Source organism: Lutra lutra, chromosome 5 (genome assembly GCF_902655055.1).
Source record: "Lutra lutra chromosome 5, mLutLut1.2, whole genome shotgun sequence".
Classification (NCBI taxonomy): domain Eukaryota; kingdom Metazoa; phylum Chordata; class Mammalia; order Carnivora; family Mustelidae; genus Lutra; species Lutra lutra.
This window is the reverse complement of record NC_062282.1, coordinates 8,738,182-8,765,598: the sequence shown is the minus strand read 5'-3', so window position 1 is coordinate 8,765,598 and position 27,417 is coordinate 8,738,182. Positions and strand designations below refer to the sequence as shown.

General features: G+C 44.2%; 1 protein-coding gene across 4 annotated transcripts in view; it reads left to right on the top strand.

Moving 5' to 3' along the window:
• CTNND2 (catenin delta 2) overlaps positions 1-27,417 on the top strand; it is a 915,285-nt gene that overhangs the window by 823,839 nt on the left and 64,029 nt on the right. The gene's annotated exons all lie outside the window — the stretch shown is intronic.

Sequence of the window (27,417 nt, the reverse complement as noted above, 5' to 3'; positions counted from 1 at the left end):
AGCACAGGAATGTCCAGTGGGCATTAAGACTCCCTTGTTTTAGTATAATTTTTCATACCATACTTAGGTGAACAGATCATGAGCTTCTCCGGCTTGGCAAAGTGCTCTAACTTCACCTTTTCGCTTAATAAAGCTTATGCTTAAAGCCAGATGTAATCAAGAGGATGAGTGTAGAATGAAAGGGTAGCACTGACAACAGAGGTCAGTACTTAGAGGACCACAGGGAGTGTCTCACATTTTCTCATGTTGGGGGGCTGCCTGGATGGCTCAGTGGGCTAAGCCTCCGACTCTTGGCTTCAGCTCAGGTCATGATCTCAGGATCGTGGTGAGGTTCCATGCTGGCTGTGGAGACTGCTTGAGATTCTCTCTCTCCCTCCCCCTCTGCCCATCCCCCCACATTGCATGCATTCTCTCTTTAAAAAAAGAAAAAAAATTTTTAATTGTGACAGGGGGCAGGATTTTCCCTTGATGTCACCCTCACTCACTTAGGGCATCCGAGCTCCCTGCCCTCCAGGCCCCTGCATGCCTGGGGCATGGTTAGCTGAGAGGACTGAGACGCTGAGCTGCTCTGTACTGCCCCCTGCCCTCAGCTCCAGTCTTGGCTAATTTTTGGAACCTGAAACCCCGGATCCTTGAAGCAGCATCCAGATGTTCCCTGTCCTACTTAGGTCTGTGGCCTCTGAGATTGTGTCTGCCTAGGTGTGTAGGTTGAGAAAGAAAAAAAGATGTTAGCAAGCAAAGCAAAGGAGAAGAAAAATAAACAGGAAATACACAAATTAATATTTTGAGATGTAATCCTGCCTCATAACCATCCTTCAAAAACGCTAGAGTATTAGGATTATCTTTTTGAGAGCGATTTTTCTTGAACTAAAGCTACTTATCTCTTTCCAAATATACCGTTCTTGGCTGCTACCTTATACCTTATGCCTGAATGATTTTTTTTTTTTTTTTAAATTTTTTTATTTTTTTATTTTTTTCAGCATAACAGTATTCATTATTTTTGCACCACACCCAGTGCTCCATGCAATCGCCTGAATGATTTTTAAAATGCATTCTCCATGACACGCAGAGGGGATGCTAGGCAGTGTGTGTTTTCAGTTGCTTTTGAGTCTGTTGTGACAGCATTCCTCAGATGCCTCTCCATCTGGTCCCCTTCGCCACTCCGGCTATCAGTGTGTGTTGGTGCAGGGTTCTCTGGGGTTTGGTGTGGAGGCTGCATCAGGTAGGGGGACAAGTATGGGTTCCCTCGAGGACCAAACTTTTGACCTTTGCTCTTTGGGCAGGATGCTAATCCACCCAACTGAGGAGTGGCAGGCAGTGGGGAGACCCAAGAAGTAATTCCATTGGCCACACTGAGCCTTCCTCAGTTGACCTGATACTCAACATCCCAGTGTGAGTGTCACCTCCCTCTGTGACACCTCACTTACGTACAGGAGAGCGGTACTGGAATTGTATTCTGTTGTCACTAGCTCTCGCTATTGGTCCAGGCTGGGGGATAAAAGAGGTTGGATGGGGGTGTCTTGAGTGGCTCAGTGGGTTAAGCCTCTGCCTTCGGCTCAGGTCCTGATCTCAGGGTCCTGGGATCAAGTCCCGTATCGGGCTCTCTGCTCAGCAGGGAGCCTGCTTCCCCCTCTCTCTCTCCCTGACCCTCTGCCCACTTGTGATCTCTCTCTGTCAAATAAACAAATAAAATTTTTTTAAAAAAAGAGGTCAGATGGATAAAAATAGGTCAGGTAGGGATAGACTATTGGCAAGGATAGTTGTTGATGAGGGAAAATGGTGTTGTTTCTAAAGCATCATCATAGGGAAAAATGTACCTTTTTCCTTGAGACAGAGGGCAAGAGCTAGCCAAAAACATTTGAATTGCAAAGCAGATGGCTTCCCCTGGGTCTGTTGTTCTAAGTCGTCCCATGTGACCATGCTACCCAATTGGACAGTAAGGATCTATGAGCAACAAACGACGAATACCAAGCACCCAGTAATTAAGTGTAACGTGCAACAAAGTGCACCTTAAATGGGTGAGTGAGCTCACATTGTAAACGTCATTGCATCCACAGTCATTGGGTGCACATAGAAAGGGACAGACCAACTGAGTCATGCTTTGCCATCTTGCCAACTTGGCTTAAGGCGGCATGCCAAAAACACTGCTTTCCAGTTTCCCACTGGTTCCAAAGGCAACCCAGCTGAGCCTGCCAGGCTCGAGGCAGAGACAGAGGAAAGGTTTTGGCTGGTGTTGGAATGGGAGCCACATCTGGAGAGCAGTGCTGCAGAAAAGAGGAAACCACAGACAAGAGACAATATTAATGACAGGAGTAAGTAGAACCGGTACTCCACCGGTCAACCTGTGCCCACCTGCTCCCTGAAGCCCAGAATAAACCGGACATAACATACACAGACAGTACCCCAGGCTAGCTGGACTAACAAATCAGTTGGTTGGTCTCACAAGGAACAAGGGCTTTGAAATGTAGCTGGACTTCACTAAAATTTGATGAACTCATTATTTTTCTCTCAATATTCTGCTAAATTTTTGAAACAAATATTGCATTTCTGTGTTGCTTTGGTGAGAGATTTTTTTTTTTAAGATTTTTATTTATTTATTTGACAGACAGAGATTACAAGTAGGCAGAGGAGATAGGCAGAGAGAGAGGAGGAAGCAGGCTCCCCATCGAGCAGAGAGCCCGATGTGGGGCTTGATCCCAGGACCCTGGGACCATGACCTGAGCCGAAGGCAGAGGCTTTAATCCATTGAGCCACCCAGGTGCCCCTGGTGAGAGATTTTTAACTCATGGGATGGACAAAGTCAGGTGGACCCAGGCCTGGAGTAGGAATTCCGTCAGCTACAGGCTGGCTGCAGTCCTATCGTCTGGGAGAATGGACTAACGTTCCAGCAATCTCCTACTTAATGTGAGGGGAGCGGAGGAAGTGGGAAAGGAGGGAAATGTGTGTGGAATGGACGCGCCCATCATGGAGACACATCTTCTGGGACCTGCCATGCTTCCTTTCATGGCTGTGTCTTCTCATCTTACCGGTTCTCTGTCCATGGATGGTGGGAGCCAGCCTCCATGTTGTTTGGAAATCTCCAGGCTCGGGACCTTTCACAGATTGTACTTGTTATCTAGTCTTTGCTCAGTCTTTTCTCTCTCTCTCTCTTTTTTTTTTTTTTTTAAATTCAGAGACCTGTGAGATTCTTTATTTGAAACACAGAAAAAAGAGGGTTCAAATCTGTGCATAAAATTAACTCTATAGCTGGGCCGGAGCAAGCTGGTACATTTACTTGGAGGTCGGAAAGGGAATGAAATGGGCCCTGCCTTCCTCTAACGCTTCCTTTAAAAGCCCGGGGAAGGACTACATTCCTCTTTTCTCTGATGTTCCCTGAAGTTCTCTCTCTCTCTTCCTTTTTCCCCAAAGAGTATATGGGATTTTATTTAATTCTTAAATTTGGAAATTTAACAAATTATAAGAATCAACAATTCGTCTTCATTCTCTCAAGTATGAATGTCATAGCCCCAGTGCAACTGTTACAAGCCTCTTGGGGGACAGCCTGACTGTCCTTGATTCCATTAGGTTAGGAAAGCATGTTTATTTTGTTGTTGAACTGCTTAAGGAAAATTTAAGAATTTTTTTTTTTTTAACGAAAGCCATCCACCAGTATTCATTTATTCATTTACCTTTCTTGAAATATAAAAGATTATATTTCTTAATTGCAGTTCTCTGAAGTTCTGAAGTCCTTTTATTCTGTTTCCTGATGCCACTGGCATTTCCAGGGTCTGGTCTTTCCACTCTCCCCACCCAGGATGGTAGACTCCCTGCCTGACAGGGGGTTTGATCACTGCGGACTGGAGGAGACATTTTATTGATAGAATCAAGGAGTTAGAAACATTACTGGAATTATTGAGAGTCAGAGGTCTGTTACTTATTTTTTGCTTGTGAACTTTCTAAAAAGGCTTTGGAATGACTATTTACCTCCCTCACACTTTTAAGTTTAAATTGTTGTCAAAGATGTCGTTTTCTGTGTGACATTTTAAAAATAAAATTGACACATCCCTCTTCTAAATCTAGCTAAGAAATCTGAATACCATAGTGGTTTAATATCCACCATTATCCCTTTTAATAATGTATGAACAGGTTCTTCATTAATGTTAGAAACTGTACATCATTCCTTTGCTCTTTAAACACGTGACCACTCCACATTTCCTCGAGAATTTTATACTGATTGAAGTATTTTATGCTTAAAAGTCTCTCATTGATCATTCTTTTTGCAAATAAGATATATATATATATATATAAATTAAAATGTATTTTTAAAAATGTCTTTATAATATTAGGTTTTAAGTTAAAATTGTCTTATGGATTAAGTTGTTACTATAGTTATTAGCAGGATATAATTGATCAAAATAACATGTATAATAAATCTTGGTTAAAATTTCTAATATAAAAAGTAAAATCATATTGGAAATTTTTTCCCTAGATGGATGAACCCCCTTATCCCAATCAATTCACAGAGTCAGAAATGAAGATTACTTATTGCATGAATGAACAAGATTCAGTATCAATCATTTCTCAATTTTTAAATAGATTTAAATACTGAGAAACATTTCTCCCATATATAAGGTGGAGGGAATAGAAGATCTTTCCTTATAGCAATATCACTCAATTCTTTGACCTTCTTACACATTTTAATTTCAGAAATCTCATTGGGATTGGTCATCAGAAGTTACCTTTAATCACCTCTCAAATGACAACTCGATTAGGTTCTCCTTCAGTGTTGACGGGGGTAAGAATCAGGGACTGCCTTGTTGGGGAGAAAGAGGAACTGTCGACAATTAGAGTTGCTTCCGTCTCAACCCAGACGCTCGCACTCTGCAAGCAGCCTTGATCTGGACTCTGCAAATGTTGGCCACTCTAGAGAGATTTGACTTGGTTTTGCTCGTGGAGAGAGAAGGGGGGCTATAAATGTGCATGTGGGCATGCCTTCAAGCAGATCGGTCTTGCTGTAACCATGCGTAGGGAAGCCGAGGGACTGCGAATGGGTTCCCTGAAAATTCCAAATCTTGCATCCCCTTTGGAAGCCTTCATGAAATGACGGGGTGCACAGGGCCCGGTTTGGAGCAACTGCCCCAAGGTAGCCTGACACTGATGGAGCTCTAGCTCTGCATTGTTCCCACATGACCGTGGGTCGGTGGTAGAAGGATGTGCTTCTTGATGAGTTAGCTGCGTTTCCACAAGCCGTTTCTACATGGACCAGTTTGGGGCCACAGTTCCCCAGAGGGAGCTTCCCGCCTTGAGGAAGCAGCCAACTGTGGGTAAGAATCACCAGGCAAGATTTAAGGATTACGTTTGGAGCTAATTAAGACTACAGTGTGAATTTTACGCTAGACAGTAATTTCTCATCTACACATAAAAGTATCATTATTGGGACAATGAGTATAGGATGTTTAAAACTTCCTGGGGACTAATTAACATGAAGTCCAGTTCTCGACTAGAAGCTTCACGATTCACTTCTCATACCATAAAAATCTAATATGATGTTTAATTACAGTCTCCAAGATATTGAAATAAGAACTAGCTGGATATTTCAAGAGGTTAGCATAATTTGTTCCTGGTGTAGTGCCTTCCACGTGCAGAATTAATTTATTTCCTTATTCGTTCATTTGACCAATCGTCATTGAATGTCTCCTATGTGCCGATCTCAACAGACCATCCGAGTATCTGCTCTGTGGGGCTTGTGGTTCTAGAGGTGGAAACAGCTTCCAAAAGAAGCTAGCAGTATTTACTAAGTGCTATGGACGTGAACAAATGAGTCTAAGGGATTGTAGTGTGAGGACGGGCGGTCAGGAATGCCTCTACAAGGTCACATCCAGCAACTCCTGAGTGATGGACTAAAGCCCAACATTAAGCCACCTGGAAAAAGAGCTTCCTGGGGAAAGGGAACAGCCACAGCAAAAAGTCTGCTGCGGGAGGGAGCTTGACCTGCCGCGGAAACAATGGTGAGGTCAACGTTGTTGCAATCAGCAAATGAGACAGGAAAGGTCGGAGAGGATGATGGTGAGGGAGAAATCCCTTTAAGCCTGGATAAAGAAGTTGAAGGTTGTGGCAAGGGGAAGAGTGTGGTGGGATTTACAAGACTTAGAGTCCTGTCTCGCTGCTGGTTGGAGACTGTAGATCTTGGGAAGGCCAGTGGGGGCTTGATTTCCATAGTCTGGGAAGGAGATCATGCTGTCCTGCACCAGAGCTGTAGCAGAGGGCTGGGGAAAGCATTTCGAAGGTGGAAGCAATAGGATTTTTTGATGGATGGGGTACAAACTAGGAATAATAATATTAAACAGTAAAAGGACAGAGGAGATTGGCTGGCAGAATCCAGAGTTTGGTTTTGGACTGCAAGTTTGAAATGTCTGTTGGACATGAAAGGGAATATGCCTCATACGGAGTTGGAAATATACGTTTGAAGCTCAGGACTGATACATTAATTGGTTCATCATCAGTGATAAAAAAAAAAAGACATTTAAAGTCACAGTCCAATTATTTCAATTCTCTAAATACAGAAACAGCTCCGGGAAACCTCATCTGAAAATAAAATGCCTAGCCACAGGTAGACAAGCATTTCTTGCCTCATTAACCAAAGATAGGTTTCTTACATAATTTCATTCTTCTTTTTTTTTCTCCCCCTTTGAACAAAGCAGACAAGAGATAATGTTCTTTCTTTGCATGAGTGCGATTGAAAAATATAAACCCACATACGTTCAAATAATTCTAGCATTATCTGTAGGTCATATTGTGAAGCACTCTTACGTTTGTCTTCCTTGTTGAAGGAGAGTAAATCACTCGTCCCTACACTACAGGAGAGGCGACGGTGCCTGTTCATCTCCCCCAGGGGGAAAATTAGACGGCTGGGGAGGAGGGGTGGGACAAGGGTCAGCCCATTCAGACTGACGAAAACCTTGGGTTTCCATCCGCTGGTCTAGACTCCCTTCTCGGGTATTATTTGTTTTGCTTTTCTTTCCTGAGGCTCATTACTCTGCACGGTCATATTTTACTAGTGAAATCTTCATCTTTCAAGTCATGTGTGCGTGTGGAGTCATACCCTATTATGCGGCTTCTGGGAATTGACGGATCCCTGTGAACAGAACCTCATACCAAGTCATCCTGTCTCCTTCTGTTCCCCACATGGCAGGAATGATTTCCGGGGCTCTACATGTTACTTAGCCCAAGAATATGTTCTATGGGAAATGCTGCTAGTATATTTATAAATGCGACAGGGGTAGCTCCCTCCCCTCCACACGATGGGTGCAAAGGCTGGGGTCGTCAACTTATCTTCCATTTTTCAGCTGTGCACAGGTCCTGGCAGGAAACTTTGTCAAACATTTAGAGGTGACAGTAGCCTGCAGTGAGGCGGACGCTTGCGGGAGATGGAAATCTAACTGATAGAGGACCATTCGAGACACCTTGTAGTCCAACTCGCCTTGTTCGGCAGGAAGAAATATTTTGCTTCTTTCTTCTTTTTCAGTTTTAGGGACGGCTCCACAAAATCACAATCTCACTTCTATGGCTTGATGTGCATATAGATACAGACATAGGTGTAGATACGGAAATTGGATGCAGAGAATTTCAGGGATACTTTTTCCTAGGACTCGAATACTTTGTTCCATTCATTGGAATTTTGGTTGGCTATGGGTGAATGGTTTTCCTAGCCTTGTGTATCCCTAGGTCTTTATTTGCCACCTGAATTTTTATAAGCAAAGTGATTTTTTGGGCCCAGGACATTTTCAGAGATGTATGTGACTCGTGTGCCTTGGAAAATCATGTTGGTTCTGCCTTCATAGTCCCAACAAAGATTGTTCATGTCTTTTCACTCACGACTGAGCCCCGGCTCTGGGATGGTCCACAAACCCACCCTGGTAAGCAATCACTATCCCCCCACTCCCTCTTCCCACTTCCTCTCATTTCCTGGCTGCTTTAGGACTGAAGAGTCTTTCTGGTTCTCATAACCCAGCAGGTCAGCCTTAGGAGAGCTGTCCTACACTTAGAGGCATGAGCCAGAAGACAGACGTTGGCGAAGGCATGCGGTTTTCTAGAATGCAGACTAAAGGACACACGTAATTATATAAATAGGCATATGTCACAGCAATAGAACACAAGGCAGGGATTCCACACACAGAGATGAAATGAAAAATGCTCAGCAGGAAATCACCTTCAGAAATCTTCAGAATGATCCATGTCCTGACCTGACCCCGAAGCCCATGTCCGCGTCTCTGGAATGGAGCCTGAGCGAGCTTTGCTCTGTTTTCAGAGCTCTGCAGGCAGTTCTGAGGCACGGTCAAGGTTGGGCATCATATCTGTTGTATTGTGCTAATTCTCACTAGGCCAGCCATTTCTGCTTATGAACACGTACGGCCCTTTCCACTCTTCCTGGGCCATTTCTTACTGAGCTCTGAATTACTGTTTACAGAGAGTATTAGCACCTTCAACAGACTCAAGTCAAGTGCCATGAAGATTGTGCAGTGAAGCCATGAATTTAAATTACACAAGCAATTTGGAGGAGAGATGATGTCATTCTGAAATAAGTTATGGGAACCACCCCAGGTTGCATTATACACTGAACAGAGGACTACAGCTACATTTTTTTCCTGGATTTATTTAAACTCATTTATTCTCTATCTCCTTTGTCAGTATTTCTCTAGGAAGAGTCTAAGTCCATTGACTCAGTGAACACAAACTGAATGACGACCACGTTTAAGGCGTCGTGCTGGGGTCTGTGACTCAGGGACAGGTGTTTATTGAGGTTCTCGGAAGGAGATTCACTGATAGACCTGAGATGTGAAGGACTTGTTCTCAGAAATGAACGCCACTGCTCACACATCGAATTTTACTTCAGATACGTACCAAGCAAAGGCCCAGTAGTGGGAGACACCCATGTTTCTCTCCTCCATGGTCCAGAGTCCCAGCATGAAACTCAGTTGCACTGAGGGGGTGCATCTTAGATCCCACACCACAACATGGACTGCACCCACAGAGCCCGCTTCTCTCTTCAGCCAGGAAACCTGCACAAACCCAACAGTATTGCAGAAACCTCCCCATCTGGTCTCGTGGCTCGTGGCACTGCCCACTGGGGTTCCCGTCACACCTCCCTAGCCACAACCATCTCACACGAGGCACAACTTACCTCAAACACAACCCAGGGCCAACTACTTGGAGCCATGCATGCTCAGCTCCTGGCTTCTGGTGGTCAAGGGGAAAACTTTTGTCTGCCCACTTGGGTCCCAATGATGGAGTGATGGGGGAGCAGGGAGAGTGGTGAGTTCATAGACAATAGACGAGTTAACAGGAAAAAAGATCGAAGTTTATTCACGTGCAAGTGGGCTATTCAGTAATCTGAGTATGTCACTGAAAAACTCGGAGGAACTATTTATATACCAGCTCAGTAAGGAGATTGGGGGACGATAGGACTTCTAGGGGACACAGATGGAGGGTACTTCTGTAAAGTTTATTTATGCAACTTCTCATCCCAGTGCTAATAACCAGGCTTCTTCTTGGGCGGGGCGGGGGGGGGGGGAGCTTCCCAGAAAGAGATTTATGGCATCTTCCTTCTCAGAAACCTCTGCCTTTCTTCAGACAAGGGGAGGTCAGAGAAGGCTTCTTTCTACATCTGCTGTGTTTCAGCTGTCTCCAGTTTAATCTTTATGTCATTCTGTTGGGTCCCTTCGAGACCTTGGGGGTTCTTGTTCAGCCTTCCTTATGGCTGCAGTCCTTAACTTTGTCCTTTTCTCAGACCCTTTTACTCTTTCCATGCCTCTGTCAAGCCTGTGGAGTAAAAGAAAGGAGTCAAGTCTTGCCAGACCCCAAGCAAGCATTCACGTGGCAGGTAGAAAATAGGCCCATTCACACTGTTGAGTTTCAGCTGAGCACTGAGCAGCTACGAAGCCTGTGCGTTGTTCTGAGGAAGCACGTCGAGGCTCTCGGTCTGCCCTTAAACACTGGAGAGGATACCACATGTAAGAAGCCAGAAATAAACGGGCAAAGTTAGAGGATGAAAATGTGACTACTCTTCCTATACATATTGACATCGGGGTTTCTGGGACCACTTCGTGGAAGGCACGCACAGCTCTTCATAAGAATAGGATTATGAAACACAAAGACAAACGATGCCCTGAGCAGAAACCGTGAGTCATCTAGAAGGGGTTGGGTTATGTTGACTATCCTGTCTAGCAAGCCTTCAGCTTTAACACAGAAAAGGCTCTAAAACTTCACGTACAGCAGTGCTGGTAAAAGGCAAGTGGTGTTTTTGAGAACAAGCTAGACGTGATGTTTGCAAGGTTTGCAAGGAATCAAGGAAGGCAAGAGGAAGTGTGTCTCTTACCTGCTCCCTTGTTAAGCTGATATGCCTTTTATTTTATTTTTAATTATTATTACTTTAAATATCAAAAACTGATGATATACCATTTGGTGACTGGCATAACATGATAAAAAATATATTATTGGGGCGCCTGGGTGGCTCAGTGGGTTGAGACTCTGCCTTCGGCTCAGATCATGATCCCAGGGTCCTGGGATCAAGCCCCACATCGGACTCTCTGCTCAAACGGGGACCCTGCTTCCCCCTCTCTCTCTGCCTGCCTCTGCCTACTTGTGATCTCTGTCTATCAAATAAATAAATAAAATCTTTTAAAAAATGTATGTGCATATATAATTACTTTTTTTAGTGAGAGAGAGAGGAAGCATGAGCAGGGGGAGGGGAAGAGAGAGACAGAATCTCAAGCAGGCTCCTCTCTCAGCAAGCAGCCTATCACAGGGCTTGATCTCACAACCCTGAGGTCATGACATGAGTTTATATCAAGAGTCGGACACTCAACCACCCAGGAGCCCCACTGATACTCCTTTTGGTATCTTTATCCTTGGCTTATCTTTTATTTCCGGCTCAGGGACAGGTGGTGGTGTACATTTTGTAGCTTGAGTCCCTTAGGCAGGTTATGTACCTCTGCCTTGGTTTCCTCAGGCAGCTGAGGACTGTGTTGGCCCCATAGAGCTGTCCCGAGAAGTAAGTGAGGACACACGGAATGCTTAGAACAATACCAGGAACGTGGCGGCCCTCACCGTTCGTAGTTCCTCCTCTGCCTCGGGACGAACTCACTCTAGTTCTAGCAGCACTTTCCTACTTGCTTTGGCTCCTTCCTAGATTTCTCGTGGTTTCGTGCAGGCTCCCACGTGTTACGAGCCCCGTTCCGTGAGAAGGAGGTAAAGAACTTGCCATGTGATGCCTTTGCATGCCTGTTAGGATGAGGACTCTCTCCCATAGCACATTTTTCGTTTTAGTGCAGCACAAATCTTTGTTTACACAGATGCTTTGTTTTTCCCAATAAGAAATGTACTCCTTTTTTTCACCAAAATTTTAAAGCTTGGGCACCTTCTCTCTATTCTTCCAAGCCCTCTGGTAAGTAACGGAACAGTGAGAGGAAGTATTGACAATAATGAGCTTTCTGCAAATGACACAGGAGCTGGAATCCCAAATACCTATAATTATATTCTCCTACACGTGTGCAGACTTTGATAAAAAAGAGGGAGCCCTTCTGTTATTCCTTAATTTTAAGAGGAAGAAACTGCCAAGAACTCCAGGCGTTAATTACCAAAACAAGCTCGCTTGAAACACATCCAGACGCATGAACACAAACTAGAAGATCAAATATATTTTGTGACCTCATACATGGACCCTTGTCAGGGGTTCCCTCCTTCCAGGTATGTCTTTAATATGCCACAAAGGCTGCACTGTCTCAATGATGTGCCCAAAAAAACAGCCATCTCATGGTGTCTGCGGGGAACAATGAAACACCTTAGGTAAAAAGTACCTTTTTTAGGCAAATCCTTTGAGACAGGAATCCCAAGGAAGGATTTGAGTGCATGATCCAGGTAGTCGAATTCCTTCTTCGGTATTAAATATGTCTTGCTTTATACCAAAGAGTTCAGACTCTTCCTACAGATGTCGCAATTCCTGTTTTCCTCATGGCATCGTTTTTAGGTCCCCCCCCCCCCCCCCCCCGCCCCGGCCACCTCTGGAACTTCTCTGATAAGCTTGCCTCCACTTATAAAAACATCAAAGCCTAGAAAGAAATTATGAGAAAAGACGAAAGGAAAGCACCTGTAGTTTAAGCTTCCAATGATACCCACCTGAGCATTCGCCTGAGACCAGGTGACCCGGACGTAAGCTTACAGCGGCTCCCGACTCTCACCCTCTTCTTATTCTGATTTCTCTCTGAAACTGTGTGTAAACTGCCTACAGCCAGTCATCTCTTTAAGAGAGGCTGTTTAAGTCTGAACCTAAACTAGCTGTTGCCCTATTCGAGTCTTGTTTATTTAAGAACATGAAGATCAACAGAGAAAACACGCCATAGGCACAGACCAAAATAATGCCTCCTTAATTAAAATATACCAACCTTAAGTGTTATACAATAATTTTTATGGAATATCTAATGAAGGGCAAGATAAAAGGCTTGTTGCCTCAAATGCTCTTATCAACTTGTATTTCTGGAGAGAAAAAAAGTGGTCGTCAGTGGCATGTCATGGCGGCTCCCCAGGCATCATTGGCACAGGCTTTGCTAAAACGATGCTGAGTTTACTGCACACCACGGTGAGGGGAGACATCACTCGGAGCTTTGCCAATGTCTGAGAGGGGTGAGGGGCCACCCGAGTTTCCAGGGAGTCTGAAGTTGGATGTAAGGTGGGGCTTCCAATGCCAAGACTTTCTGAGTGGTAGAAACAGGAATTCGAAGAGTGACAGAGTACAAGGTCTCTGTTGATGCTTTCAGTTGAAGACTCAATAGGTCTTTCCACAAGTTTCCATATTGAGCAGTCAAGTTATCTGTCCAGACAAGATGCTTTTGGATAGTGCTGTTCATTAGGACAGTGAGACAGTAAGGTGCGGTCAATGAAGACGGGAGTCTGTGCGTGTCTCCTCCTTGTCCAAGCTGTATGTAGGTAGGGGGATGGGGAGGTAGTTGGGGGAAGGGGCTTCAGTTCTCCATGGCCTAAAAGGAGACATGCGTCTTGAGAATTGCTCTGTTTCCTTATGGACAGATAGCCAGGTGGCATGGACAACTCACAGAAGCACCGAAGATGCAAAGTTATGATGATCCAAATTCGTTTGCATTTAACTTTAACAGGATTTGGACTCCAAGGTCCCCAGCTCTCTACCCGCACGCAGTCACTCCCTCCCAAATTGGTGTGCAAAGTGTGACCGGGGATATCTGCTCTCAGGGAATGGGTGACTCAGCTGGGGACCCAGCACCAGCCCATTTCAGACCACACCGATATAGTCACAGATGTGCGAATAAGGGTGCACACTTCAAGTGTTGTTGGAGTTCACAGAAAGGAAAGAATATGGGGTGGCATTACTTATTCAACTCACAGCTTTAAGTTGAAATTGAGTATTTTTTAAGAAGATTTTTATTTATTTATTTGACAGAGAGAGACACAGTGAGAGATGGGACACAAGCAGGGGGAGTGAGAGAGGGAGAAGCAGACTTCCTGCCGAGCAGATCCCGGGGATCATGCCTGAGCCGGAGGCAGATGCTGAATGACTGAGCCACCCCGGTGCCCCTGAAATTGAGTTGTTTTTTTTTTTTTATTTTATTTTTTATAAACATATAATATATTTTTATCCCCAGGGGTACAGGTCTGCGAATCGCCAGGTTTACACACTTCACAGCACTCACCATACCACATTCCCTCTCCAATGTCCATAACCCCACCCCCTCAACCCCCTCCCCCCATCAACCCTCAGTTTGTTTTGTGAGATTAAGAGTCACTTATGGTTTGTCTCCCTCCCAATCCCATCTTGTTTCATTTACTCTTCTCCTACCCCCTTAACCCCCCATGTTGCATCTCCTCTACCTCATATCAGGGAGATCATATGACAGTTGTCTTTCTCCGATTGACTTATTTCGCTAAGCATGATACCCTCTAGTTCCATCCACGTCGTCGCAAATGGCAAGATTTCCTTTCTTTTGGTGGCTGCATAGTATTCCATTGTGTATATATACCACATCTTCTTTATCCATTCGTCTGTAGATGGACATCTAGGTTCTTTCCATAGTTTGGCTATTGTAGACATTGCTGCTATAAACATTCGGGTGCACGTGCCCCTTCGGATCACTACGTTTGTATCTTTAGGGTAAATACCCAGCAGTGCAATTGCTGGGTCATAGGGTAGTTCTATTTTCAACATTTTGAGGAACCTCCATGCTGTTTTCCAGAGTGGTTGCCCCAGCTTGCATTCCCACCAACCGTGTAGGAGGGTTCCCCTTTCTCCGCATCCTCGCCAGCACCTGTCATTTCCTGACTTAATTTTAGCCATTCTGACTGGTGAGAGGTGATATCTCATTGTGGTTTTGATTTATATTTCCCTGATGCCGAGTGATATGGAGCACTTTTTCATGTGTCTGTTGGCCATCTGGATGTCTTCTTTGCAGAAATGTCTGTTCATGTCTTCTGCCCATTTCTTGATTGGATTATTTGTTCTTTGGGTGTTGAGTTTGCTAAGTTCTTTATAGATTTTGGACACTAGCCCTTTATCTGATATGTCGTTTGCAAATACCTTCTCCCATTCTGTCAGTTGTCTTTTGATTTTGTTCACTGTTTCATTTGCTGTGCAAAAGCTTTTGATCTTGATAAAATCCCAATAGTTCATTTTTGCCCTTGCTTCCCTTGCCTTTGGCGAAGTTTCTAGGAAGATGTTGCTGTGGCTGAGGTCGAAGAGGTTGCTGCCTGTGTTCTCCTCAAGGATTTTGATGGATTCCTTTCTCACATTGAGGTCCTTCATCCATTTTGAGTCTATTTTCGTGTGTGGTGTAAGGAAATGATCCAATTTCATTTTTCTGCATGTGGCTGTCCAATTTTACCAACGCCATTTATTGAAGAGGCTGTCTTTTTTCCATTGGACATTCTTTCCTGCTTTGTCGAAGATTTGTTGACCATAGAGTTGAGGGTCTATTTCTGGGCTCTCTATTCTGTTCCATTGATCTATGTATCTGTTTTTGTGCCAGTACCATACTGTCTTGATGATGACAGCTTTGTAATAGAGCTTGAAGTCCGGAATTTTGATGCCACCAACTTTGGCTTTCTTTTTCAATATTCCTTTGGCTATTCGAGGTCTTTTCTGGTTCCATATAAATTTTAGGATTATTTGTTCCATTTCTTTGAAAAAAAAAATGGATGGTACTTTGATAGGAATTGCATTAAATGTGTAGATTGCTTTAGGTAGCATAGACATTTTCACAATATTTATTCTTCCAATCCAGGAGCATGGAACATTTTTCCATTTCTTTGTGTCTTCCTCAATTTCTTTCATGAGTACTTTATAGTTTTCTGTGTATAGATTCTCAGTCTCTTTGGTTAGGTTTATTCCTAGGTATCTTATAGTTTTGGGTGCAATTGTAAATGGGATGGACTCCTTAATTTCTCTTTCTTCTGTCTTGTTGTTGGTGTAGAGAAATGCAACTGATTTCTGTGCATTGATTTTATATCCTGACACTTTACTGAATTCCTGTACAATTTCTAGCAGTTTTGGAGTGGAGTCTTTTGGGTTTTCCACATATAGTATCGTATCATCTGCGAAGAGTGACAGTTTGACTTCTTCTTTGCCGATTTGGATGCCTTTAATTTCCTTTTGTTGTCTGATTGCTGAGGCTAGGACTTCTAGTACAATGTTGAATAGCAGTGGTGATAATGGACATCCCTGCCGTGTTCCTGACCTTAGCGGAAAAGCTTTTAGTTTTTCTCCATTGAGAATGATATTTGCGGTGGGTTTTTCATAGATGGCTTTGATAATATTGAGGTATGTGCCCTCTATCCCTACACTTTGAAGAGTTTTGATCAGGAAGGGATGCTGTACTTTGTCAAATGCTTTTTCAGCATCTATGGAGAGTATCATATGATTCTTGTTCTTTCTTTTATTAATGTGTTGTATCACACTGATTGATTTGCGGATGTTGAACCAACCTTGTAGCCCTGGAATAAATCCCACTTGGTCGTGGTGAATAATCCTTTTAATGTACTGTTGAATCCTATTGGCTAGTATTTTGGTGAGAATTTTTGCATCTGTGTTCATCAAGAATATTGGTCTGTAGTTCTCTTTTTTGATGGGATCCTTGTCTGGTTTTGGGATTAAGGTGATGCTGGCCTCATAAAATGAGTTTGGGAGTTTTCCTTCCATTTCTAATTTTTGGAACAGTTTCAGGAGAATAGGAATTAGTTCTTCTTTAAATGTTTGGTAGAATTCCCCTGGGAAGCCATCTGGCCCTGGGCTTTTGTTTGTTTGGAGATTTTTGATGACTCTTTCAATCTCCTTACTGTTTATGGGTCTGTTCAGGCTTTCTATTTCTTCCTGGTTCAGTTGTGGTAGTTTATATGTCTCTAGGAATGCATCCATTTCTTCCAGATTGTCAAATTTGTTGGCGTAGAGTTGCTCATAGTATGTTCTTATAATTGTCTGTATTTCTTTGGTGTTCGTTGTGATCTCTCCTCTTTCATTCATGATTTTATTTATTTGGGTCCTCTCTCTTTTCTTTTTGATAAGTCTGGCCAGGGGTTTATCAATCTTATTAATTCTTTCAAAGAACCAGCTCCTAGTTTCGTTGATTTGTTCTATTGTTTTTTTGGTTTCTATTTCATTGATTTCTGCTCTAATCTTTATGATTTCTCTTCTCCTACTGGGTTTCGGGTTTCTTTCTTGTTCTTTCTCCAGCTCCTTTAGGTGTAGGGTTAGGTTGTATACCTGAGACCTTTCTTGTTTCTTGAAAAGGCTTGTACCGCTATATATTTTCCTCTCAGGACTGCCTTTGTTGTGTCCCACAGATTTTGAACCATTGTGTTTTCAAATCATTTGTTTCCATGAATTTTTTCAATTCTTCTTTAATTTCCTGTTTGACCCATTCATTCTTTAGAAGGATGCTGTTTAGTCTCCATGTATTTGGGTTCTTTCCAAATTTCCTCTTGTGATTGAGTTCTAGCTTCAGAGCATTGTGGTCTGAAAATATGCAGGGAATGATCCCAATCTTTTGATACCTGTTGAGACCTGATTTAGGACCGAGGATGTGATCTATTCTGGAGGATGTTCCATGTGCACTAGAGAAGAATGTGTATTCTGTTGCTTTGGGATGAAATGTTCTGAATATATCTGTGATGTCCATCTGGTCCAGTGTGTCATGTAAGGCCTTTATTTCCTTGTTGATCTTTTACTTGGATGATCTGTCCATTTCAGTGAGGGGAGTGTTAAAGTCCCCTACTATTATTGTATTATTGTTGATGTGTTTCTTTGATTGTTATTAATTGGTTTATATAGTTGGCTGCTCCCACGTTAGGGGCATAGATATTTAAAATTGTTAGATCTGCTTGTTGGACAGTTCCTTTGAGGATGATATAGTGTCCTTTCTCATCTCTTATTATAGTCTTTGGCTTAAAATCTAATTGATCTGATATAAGGATTGCCACTCCTGCTTTCTTCTGATGTCCATTAGTATGGTAAATTCTTTTCCACCCCCTCACTTTAAATCTGGAGGTGTTCGGGTTTAAAATGAGTTTCTTGTAGGCAGCATATAGATGGGTTTTGTTTTTTTATCCATTCTGATACCCTGTGTCTTTTGATTGGGGTTTTTAGCCCATTAACATTCAGGGTAACTATTGAGAGATGTGAATTTAGTGCCATTGTATTGCCTGTAAGGTGACTGTTATTGTATATTGTCTCTGTTCCTTTCTGATCTACTACTTTGAGGGTCTCTCTTTGCTTAGAGGACCCCTTTCAATATTTCCTGTAGAGCTGGTTTGGTGTTTGCAAATTCTTTCAGTTTTTGTTTGTCCTGGAAGCTTTTAATCTCTCCTTCTATTTTCAATGTTAGCCTAGCTGGATATAGTATTCTTGGCTGCATGTTTTTCTCGTTTAGTGCTCTGAATATATCATGCCAGCTCTTTCTGGTGTGCCAGGTCTCTGTGGATAAGTCTGCTGCCAATCTAATATTTTTACCATTTTATGTTACAGACTTCTTTTCCCAGGCTGCTTTCAGGATTTTCTCTTTGTCACTAAGACTTGTAAATTTTACTATTAGGTGAACGGGGTGTGGACCTCTTCTTATTGATTTTGAGGGGGGGGTTTCTGAACCTCCTGGATTTTGATGCTCGTTCCCTTTGCCATATTGGGGAAATTCTCTCCAATAATTCTCTCCAATATACCTTCTGCTCCCCTCTCTCTTTCTTCTTCTTCTGGAATCCCAATTATTCTAATGTTGTTTCGTCTTATGGTGTCACTTATCTCTCGAATTCTCCCCTCGTGGTCCAGTAGCTGTTTGTCCCTTTTGCTCAGGCTCTTTATTCTCTGTCATTTGGTCTTCTATATCGCTAATTCTTTCTTCTGCCTCATTTATCCTAGCAGTGAGAGCCTCCATTTTTGATTGGACCTCACTAATAGCTTTTTTGATTTCCACTTGGTTAGATTTTAGTTCTTTTATTTCTCCAGGAAGGGCTTTTATATCTCCCGAGAGTGTTTCTCTAATATCTTCCATGCCGGGCTTTTTGAGCCCGGCTAGAACCTTGAGAATCGTCATTCTGAACTCTAGATCTGACATATTACCAATGTCTGTATTGATTAGGTCCCTAGCCTTTGGTACTGCCTCTTGTTCTTTTTTTTGTGGTGAATTTTTCCACCTTGTCCTTTTGTCCAGATAAGAGTATATGAAGGAGCAAATAGAATACTAAAAGGGTGGCAACAACCCCAGGAAAATATGCTTTAGCCAAATCAGAAGAGATCCCAAATCATGAGGGGGGAGAAAGGGGATAAAAAGGTTCAGAAAGAAAAAAAAAAAAAAAAGGAAAGAAAGAAACAATTAAAAAAAGAAAACCAATAAAGAAAGAATATAAAAAGGAAAAATATATATATATATTAGATAAACTAGTTAAAAAACGTTAAAAAAGAAAAGGGCAAAAGTTAAAAAAATTTAGCAGAAGAAGAGAAAAAGAAATTGAAAAAGAAAAAAAATTAAATTAACTGCAAGGCTAAAGAATCATGGGGAGAAAGCCATGAGTTCCGTGCTTTGCTTTCTCCTCCTCTGGAATTCCGCCGTTCTCCTTGGTATTGAAACTGCACTCCTCGGTAGGTGAACTTGGTCCTGGCTGGGTTTCCCGTTGATCTTCTGGGGGAGGGGCCTGTTGTAGTGATTCTCAAGCGTCTTTGCCCCCGGCGGAGTTGCACCGCCCTTACCCGGGGCCGCACTGAGTCATCCGCTCGGGTTTGCTGGGTTTGCTTTCGGGGCTTTTGTTCCCTGAGCGCTTTCCGTAGAGTCCGGAGGGCGGGAATGAAGATGGCGGCCTCCTGGTCTCCGACCCAGAGGAGCCGAGAGCCCGGGGCCCCACTCCTCAGTGCGCCCTCAGAGAACAGCGCCCAATGACTCCCGTCACCCTGGCCTCCGGCCGCGCTCTGAGCTGACCGAGCCTGCGACCGGTTCAAGGTAACCCCGAGCTGAGAGTCACTCCTCGGCTCTGTCTCTGAGCCGGCTTCCCCGTTCTAATACCTGTGAGCTCTGCGACACTCAGACACCCCCGATCCTTCTGTGACCCTGCGGGACCCGAGGTCGCGCTGACCCCGCGCGGGCTTCACCCCGGTTAAGCCTCTGGAGTGATGTCCCTCAGCGGAACAGACTTTTAAAAGTCCCGATTTTGTGCTCCGTTGCTCCGCCGCTCGCCCGGAGCCGGCCCCTCCCCCGCGGTCTATCTTCCCCGTCGCTTTGGATTCACTTCTGCGCCAGTCCTACCTTTCAGAAAGTGGTTGATTTTCTGTTTCTAGAGTTGCTGTTCTTCTTCTCTTCGATCTCCCATTGGATTTGTAGGTGTTTGTAATCTTTAGATAAGCTATCTAGCTGATCTCCCGCTACCTGAAGTAGTCTCAGCTGCTACTTCTCCGCCATCTTGACTCCTCCCTCGAAATGGAGTATTTTTAAGTAAAATTTATTTTGAAGTTTATTCGCACTTTCGGGGGGACCATAGGTCACAACACGTCATTCCTATTTGCCTGTTGAATAAGTCCCAGAGTGACAAAATCTCAGATTATCAATAAATACCTGCAAAATGAACACACAGTTGGTATCCGTGCTTCAAATTCATAGAGACTAGACATTGAAGGATCTATAGCTTTAAAAGATCTATTTCTTTAAAAAGCAGGGCGGGGGGGGGGGGAATCTCTAGCAATTCTAACTTCCCAGTTATGAGAACACTCATATATCCTACAAGCTTATTTATTAGTGTCAGATGTCTACATTTTTCAATCTATTACTTGTTTTCTCCTGGAATTAGGCCAAAAGAAGGTCCAAATGTGCGGACTGAATCAGTGGCTCACGATGTGATTAAAGCTCCTCTCAGTTAGGGTTGTTGTCAATCCATCTTAACTGGCTACCAACACGGAAGTTAACTAGTGGGATTGACTAGGGAGTCACGTCTCCATGTTTTACATGCTTATTGCCCTGGCCAAGCTGCCATATGGCTGATTGCTCGTACCCCATCCAGAATTCTCTTAAATGTCAGTGAGCTTGGGTATCTCTCTGCAGGTCCTACTCCCCGTGGGTGCCCACCAGTGCTCTTAGCCAATGGGTAGATGTTGTGCCACATCCGAGAGATGGCAGCAACTCTCAGTAAAGAGTGTCCTTGAGACCCACGAGAAGGAAAGCCCCTAGCCAATCTAGACAAATGCACACATTCTCTTGCTGGTGGTGGCAGGGGGAGAGCAAGATGTGGAAACAGACAAAGACCAAGCAAATGGGAAGAAACAAAGCCTATCTGTTCTGAGCTCCGTCTAGCAAGGGAGTCAGCCATACGACCTACTTGCATTTGGCAGAGAGTCAAAGCAGGCAGCAGAATGGAAAGCTTCATAGTCGAGAAAAGGGAAGGATCAGATGTGTCCTGACTGCCTAATGGCAGGAGAGTGGGAGGATTAACAAGGAGAGCTTAGTTGGGGGAACATATTTGGCTTTCTCTACTTGATCCAAAACTGATCCCTAAATTAAGGAACCTGACAGTTATTAATCAAGTACTGGCCATCTGGGGCCAATTATTATAAATTTACTGTTCAGCTCCCTAGATTGTCACTGGAGATAGCTCCCTGAAAGTCTGACTTGTAGCAAGCTGGTTTCCTGAGTTTACTGAGGATTAGGGGCTGGTTTCCTGGGCAGGCTGTGGACCAAGTTCTGTTGTTTTGTTTTGTTTTGGGGGGGGTTTTTTGTTTTGTTTTGTTTTTTAAGATTTTATTTATTTGACAGACAGAGATCACAAGTAGGCAGAGAGGCAGGCAGAGAGAGGGAGGGGGAAGCAGGCTTCCTGCTCAGCAGAGAGCCTGATGGGGGGGCTCCATCCCAGGACCCTGTGATCATGAGATGAGCCAAAGGCAGAGGCTTTAACCCACTGAGCCACCCAGGTACTCCCCAAGTTCTGTTTTTTACATGGTCTGGCCATTGTCTATTCATAAATTCAGTCTCTCCATGGTGATCTGTGGGGAATTTATAACAGAGCTCTGATTCTAAATTATACTTTACTGTAAATTAGTCTTTCATTAGAGTTGTAATAAAATTAAACATAGCCAGGTTATTTGGAATCAATTATCTACTCTAGGTTTTTCTCCCTCTGATATTAAGTGTCTAAGCCAGTCTGTACAGTGGGCACGAATGTAAAGGAAAGCACTGGAAGTGTAAGAACTAGGAGTTGGCCAATGGGAAAGACTGACCTAACTCCATGTCTCCTTGGATCTGTTTTCCATTGGGGCCTGAGCTGATGGATGCTGTGTTTCCTTCTTGGAAGTGTTTGTGAGCTCGTGGTCAAAAGGTCTAGGAACCAGCAGACCTGAGTGGAGAAAGAACCTGGCTTTGTAGAAAAAGGAAATATATCGGAAATTGATAGGGAAGGAAGGAAGAGGAAAGAGCAGAGTTAACATTTCTTGGACTGAAAAACACATACAGATTTCTACAGTGTGAACCATTTAAATAGCAAATTGCTAAGAAGAGATCATTCAAGTGCTGCTTTATCCAACCTGATAGACTCTTTCATTGAACACTTTCTGGGCCCTGCGATGAGTCTGGCCCTAGAAATATCTCTGTTATCATCTGTGAACAGCTGTTTGTAACCACACAAGAAAAACAGCGTGTAGCTTCCCTGAGACAATACATTGCTCATGCCTTCCAAACCTGGTATTTAATCGGAATGACGGACTCCTAGAAGATATCAAATGGCGAGCAATTTCCTCCTTAAGGAAAAACACTCTTTATGTTACTTTTTCACACAGAGAGTAATGAAACCAGTTATTTATGGAATCAGTACGAGACACAAGGGACTGGGTTGGGTGTTTGGAGGATGGCACATATTTCCGGACTTGGAAGAATATGGAGAAGCCTCGTAGATAAGGAATAGACCCACATCTGCCATGCATTGCTAGATGGCAAACATGGCTCTCGAGTGATGTCACTTCAAGTGCTCCCAGGCTCTCCCTGGGAAGGGGGCTGTTTGCTTGCCGCTGGTGAGCTAGGGAGTCGTCATAACACCTCTGACAACTCTTCCATTCTCATTTGTCAGGTTGAAAGTTAGTACGCCACCCATGCCAATGCATGTGTAGACTTTTTTTTTTTTTTCCCCGCGTGCCTGTTCCCATCATTGCACTCTGCAGAGAAGTGAGAGAGGAAATTTGACAAGCAATTTGTGTTATGTCAGTTACACCAAATCACATCCCTCATCTGCCCCTCTAATCATACGAAAGCCTCCCAAAGCCCATGAGCCGTGAAGTCCCAGGGACTTATGAGGTTATTGAGGCAAAGTGAGAAGTAGAGAATAGACATGAGGAGACTTCAGCAGGAAGAGTCCTCCTTTCAGCTACTGACGACAACTGTCCCGTGACTTTCAGAAAGTGACTTACCCTCCACCTATCTCTAGCCGTTACCTGGTGTAAATGTTTGTGTCCCCCCCACAAAAAATTCATATGGTGAAGTTCTAAACGCCATTGTGATAATATTTGGAGGTGGAACCTTTGGGAGGTGATCAAGTTTAGAGAAGATCATGAGGTTGAGACCATTATAATGGGACTAGTGCCCTTTTGTAAGAAGAGGACCCATAGGCACTGAGAAACCGCTAAGTGAGCACAACCAGAGAAAAATGCTGTCTACAAGCCTGGAACACCAGGAACTTAATCTGCTGTATCTTGATCTTGAACTTACCATCACCTGGTCTTCAAGGAACAAATGTCTGTTGTCTATTGTCTGAGCCACCCAGGCTGTGGGACATTGTTGTGGCACCTTGCTGTGAATCTCTAGAGCCACACCTCTCAATGAGTGATGGTTTTGCTCCCCTACCCCAGGGGGATGTTCAGCAACATCTGGAGAAAGTTCTTCTTGGTATAGTGGGTTTGCTCATTGCATCTAGTGAATAAAGGCCAGAGATGATGCTAGCCAACCCATGGGGCATGGGATGACCCGACAGCCCCTTAACAAACCAGGATACAGGCAGAATATCAATGGTGCCAAAGTGCAGGAAGCCAATTCCAGATCCTACGCAGCTGTCTGCATAGAAGCCTTGGAAACCCGAATTTCCCATCTCTTCCTAATAACAAATTACTTCCTAACTTCTTCTGCTGATTCAGAAAAGCACCCCCACCAGGAAACCCATCAAAGCATGACTCTTGGCAGGCCAGATGACTTCATCTGGAAAAAGCACAGGTGGGCCCCTCCAAATGATGGTGCTGTGTCCTCTTGCACAAACACAAGACTCCACGCCTCCCTGTTCCTGCTGGTTCACCACGGAAACCATGCAGGGCGGGGGAGTCCCAGCAGCTCACAAAAGTAAGATGTTCCTCCTGGGGCTGGTGCTTGCACTGTGAGAGAATGGTCCAGAAACAGTGCGTGGCCAGTTCTCTCCAAACTGGTTCTCTCACTCTGCATAGAATCTTTTGGTTTCCCAGGCAACGAAATGTGTTACTGAAAAACACATGCATGCAAGATTTTTATGATGAAAATAAAACAAGCAGCTACTTTCACTTGGGGAATAGCTTAGGCTTCGGTTTTAAATACTGTCTTGGGAGGCCTGGCTGGTGTTTGTGGCGGTTGGGGTTGGGTGGAGCTGTGTGAGGCTCTGGTGGGTTTGCTCATGGCTACTTTCCAGATGCAGAAATTGGATTATGCATCCCTTAGTGCAGTGTTTGTGGAATGAATGCCTACCTTGGTCCCGGCCTGTCCCAGGCGCTAGGAGCTCGGGTGGTACGCACCTGTATCCCTCGCCTTCAGGAGGTGCCTGAGGTGAACAGACCCTCACATTCTGCTAGAGACGGGCCTGCACTAGGGGTGCAGGGGGCAGCTAAAGCAGCTTCAGGATACGGGGAAATTGGAATACTTGACTAAATGACATGACCCCTGAGCTGAGCCTGGAAAAATTGGGAGTTCACCAGACAAAGGGGCAAACAGTGCAGGAAACAAGAACAAAGGGAGTTAAACCCGAGCACTGAACTCCTGTATGATATTCACAAAATTATAAGCAGGGCCTCCTGATGGGAGGGGACCGCTCCCATGACCTGCAGAGGCTCCAAAGAACACGTGTTTTTTCTGGTAAGCAAGCAGAGCCACAGATGTGGTAAGCAGGAGTGGCACGCCCAGCCCCATGCTCCCAGTTCACTTCGGCTAGAACAAAGACATAATTCATTTGTATCTTTTAGGGCACATTCAGACCCATACCACAGCATCACACAATGACATCGATGGATCTTTCTGTTTTTATTGACCTCCCAGTGAGCAAAGTCATAGTATTTATGTATATTTTCCAATTTCTCCACATCCCTAAATCTGTATATATTCTGTCCCTCACTCAGGTAGACAAGAAACTACCTTGGTGGATAATTGCTTGCCTTGTTACAAACCCAGAGCCCAGCACAATGGAGAAAAACATGGAAAAACCCGAAAGCATTTTATTATCGTTGCTGTTGGTGGCAGAGACTGTGTGTTACATGACTTATTCCCTGTGTTCCTTCAGAATCGATGTCCCAGCCCCCTTCCTGTGACGTCACCTTTCTGGACAGGTAGAGGTGCGTCCTGGTTTCTCTGAAGCATGCAGAGCTCTGCGTGCTGGTGGTCTTTGATATCCAAGAGAGAGATCCTACTCAACCACTGACTTCCCTGAGAGAATTACACCTTCTCTGCAGAGGTGTTAGCAGTGATGACATCTGTCTAGTTAGCCCTCCAAAAATTCATGAAGAGACTGTTGAAAGGAGAAACTTATTTTGACAGAATTTGAAACTTTATTTTCTGTTCCCAGTAACGGAGATTATCCTTATGTGGGAAGACTCCTGGACTCTATGTTGCTGTTCAAGACTTTCTAGAGAAATCCGTCTTGAACTCGCCAGCACATCAGCACTGGGTCTGTGTGTCATTGACACTGGGGAATGCAAAGCCAGTTGTCTTTTTAGCACGTTAGGATGAAGCAGAATCCAGTCGTAGGACTGTTGCAGCCAATGGTGTGGGCTGATCCATCATCATTTTTGCTTAACTAGTGTTTATATAGTTTTGTTATTTTGTCTTACACGCTAATGTTAGAGACCCAGGAGGTGGGGATGTCATTCAAGGAGATGCCCAAATGTTCTCGACGTGGAACGACAAATTACATGGGACTGCCTATGACTGATGACATGTGAATATTTGTCAAAGAAGACAAAAGCCAGTTAACTGTTACTTGTGGTCTCTTCAAAGTTGCTATTCTAAACTTGGACCAAACCAAGTTGTTGAACAGCGTATCAGTTCGTGAGGGCTGCCATAACAAAGCCCCGCTAACTCGGTGGATTAAACAATGTGTATTTCTTGTCTCATGGTTCTGGAGACTAGACGATTTGGGCAGGTTTCTTCTGAGTCTCTGCAGGAGAATCTGTTCCTTGTCTCCCCCAGCTTCTGGTGGTCTGCCGGCAATCTGGGACATTCCTTGGCTTATAGAAGCATCTCCTCTTCTCTGCCTTCATCTTCACATGGGAATCTCCGTGTGTGTGTGTGTGTGTGTGTGTGTGTCTCCCATTTCTCCTTTGTATAAGGACACCAGTTATATTGGATTAGAGACCTGCCCTACTTCAGTATGACCTCCCTTAATAACATCTGCAAGGACCCCATTTCCAAATAAGGCCAAGTTCTGAGACCCTGGACCCAGTGGGGCCCAGGACTTCAACGTATGAGTGGGGGGGCACAATGCCACCTTGAATTCATCCCCATTCCACACCACGTAAACCGTCAGCTGCTCTTCACCCCAAGGCTGGGTGAGCCACTGAATTTCTCTGGTTAAAACCAGCAAAGATGACAGGCCTGAGTGTTTGACTCAAGAGAAGAAGGAAAGGAGAGAATGCAGAAAAGGGAAAAGAACACTCATTAGGAAAAATGAAGGGTTGGGGAAGGGAAGGAAGGTAGAGTGAGGTGAATGGTGGCCCCAAAACGGATGCCTTCATTCAAATCCCTGGAGCATGTGAATGGGACCTTATTTGGAAAAAAGGTCTTTGTAGATATCATTAAGTTAAGGATTTTGAGATAAGCTCCTCCTGGATTCCCCAGCTGGGCCCTAAATCCGAGGATAAACATCCTTTTAAGAGGCAGACTGGAGCTGGCAGAGATGCATGGAGAAGATGGAGGCAGGGACTGGAATCGTGCTGCCCCAAGTCAGGAAATGCCAGAAGCCACCAGAAACTCGAGGCAGGAAGGAGTCTCTCCAAGAGCTCTCAGAAGGAGTGTGGCCCTGCTAACACCCTGATTTCAGACTTCTGTCCTCAAGAACTGTGGGAAAATTAATTTCTTATTTTTAGTTTTTTTTTAAGATCTTATTTATTTATTTGAGAGAGAGAGAATGAGAGAGAGAGAGAGAGAGAGAGAGAGAGAGAGAGAGAGAGAGAGAGCATGAGAAGTGGGAGGGTCAGAGGGAGAAGCAGACTCCCTGCCGAGCTGGGAGCCCGATGCGGGACTTGATTCTGGGACTCCAGGATCATGACCTGAGCCAAAGGCAGTTGCTCAACTAACTGAACCATCCAGGTGTCCCTAATTTCTTATTTTTAAAATCACCTCATTTGTGGTGATTTGTTAAAGCAATCACAGAAACTAAGGGAAAAGGAAAGAAAAAAAGCCCCAGGGAGCCCAGGTATCACCTACGGTGGCCGAGGTGGGCATTGCCCTGAAGTCCCCAAACCCTCTGAAGTTGTACTCTAGCCTGACTTCCTTGAGGAAAAGCAGATCCACCAGAGGAATCCGGGCCCCATCCTTGAATATCACTATTTATTCCAGTCCCTCCCCATCACTCCACTCCTGTCTTGACCTTCCCAATCTGTCTCTGGAAGGAAAGCAGTTGCTGTGAAGAACTCTCTGTAGCTTCACGGAATTATGTGAAGCCAGACAAACACCTCTAATCTTC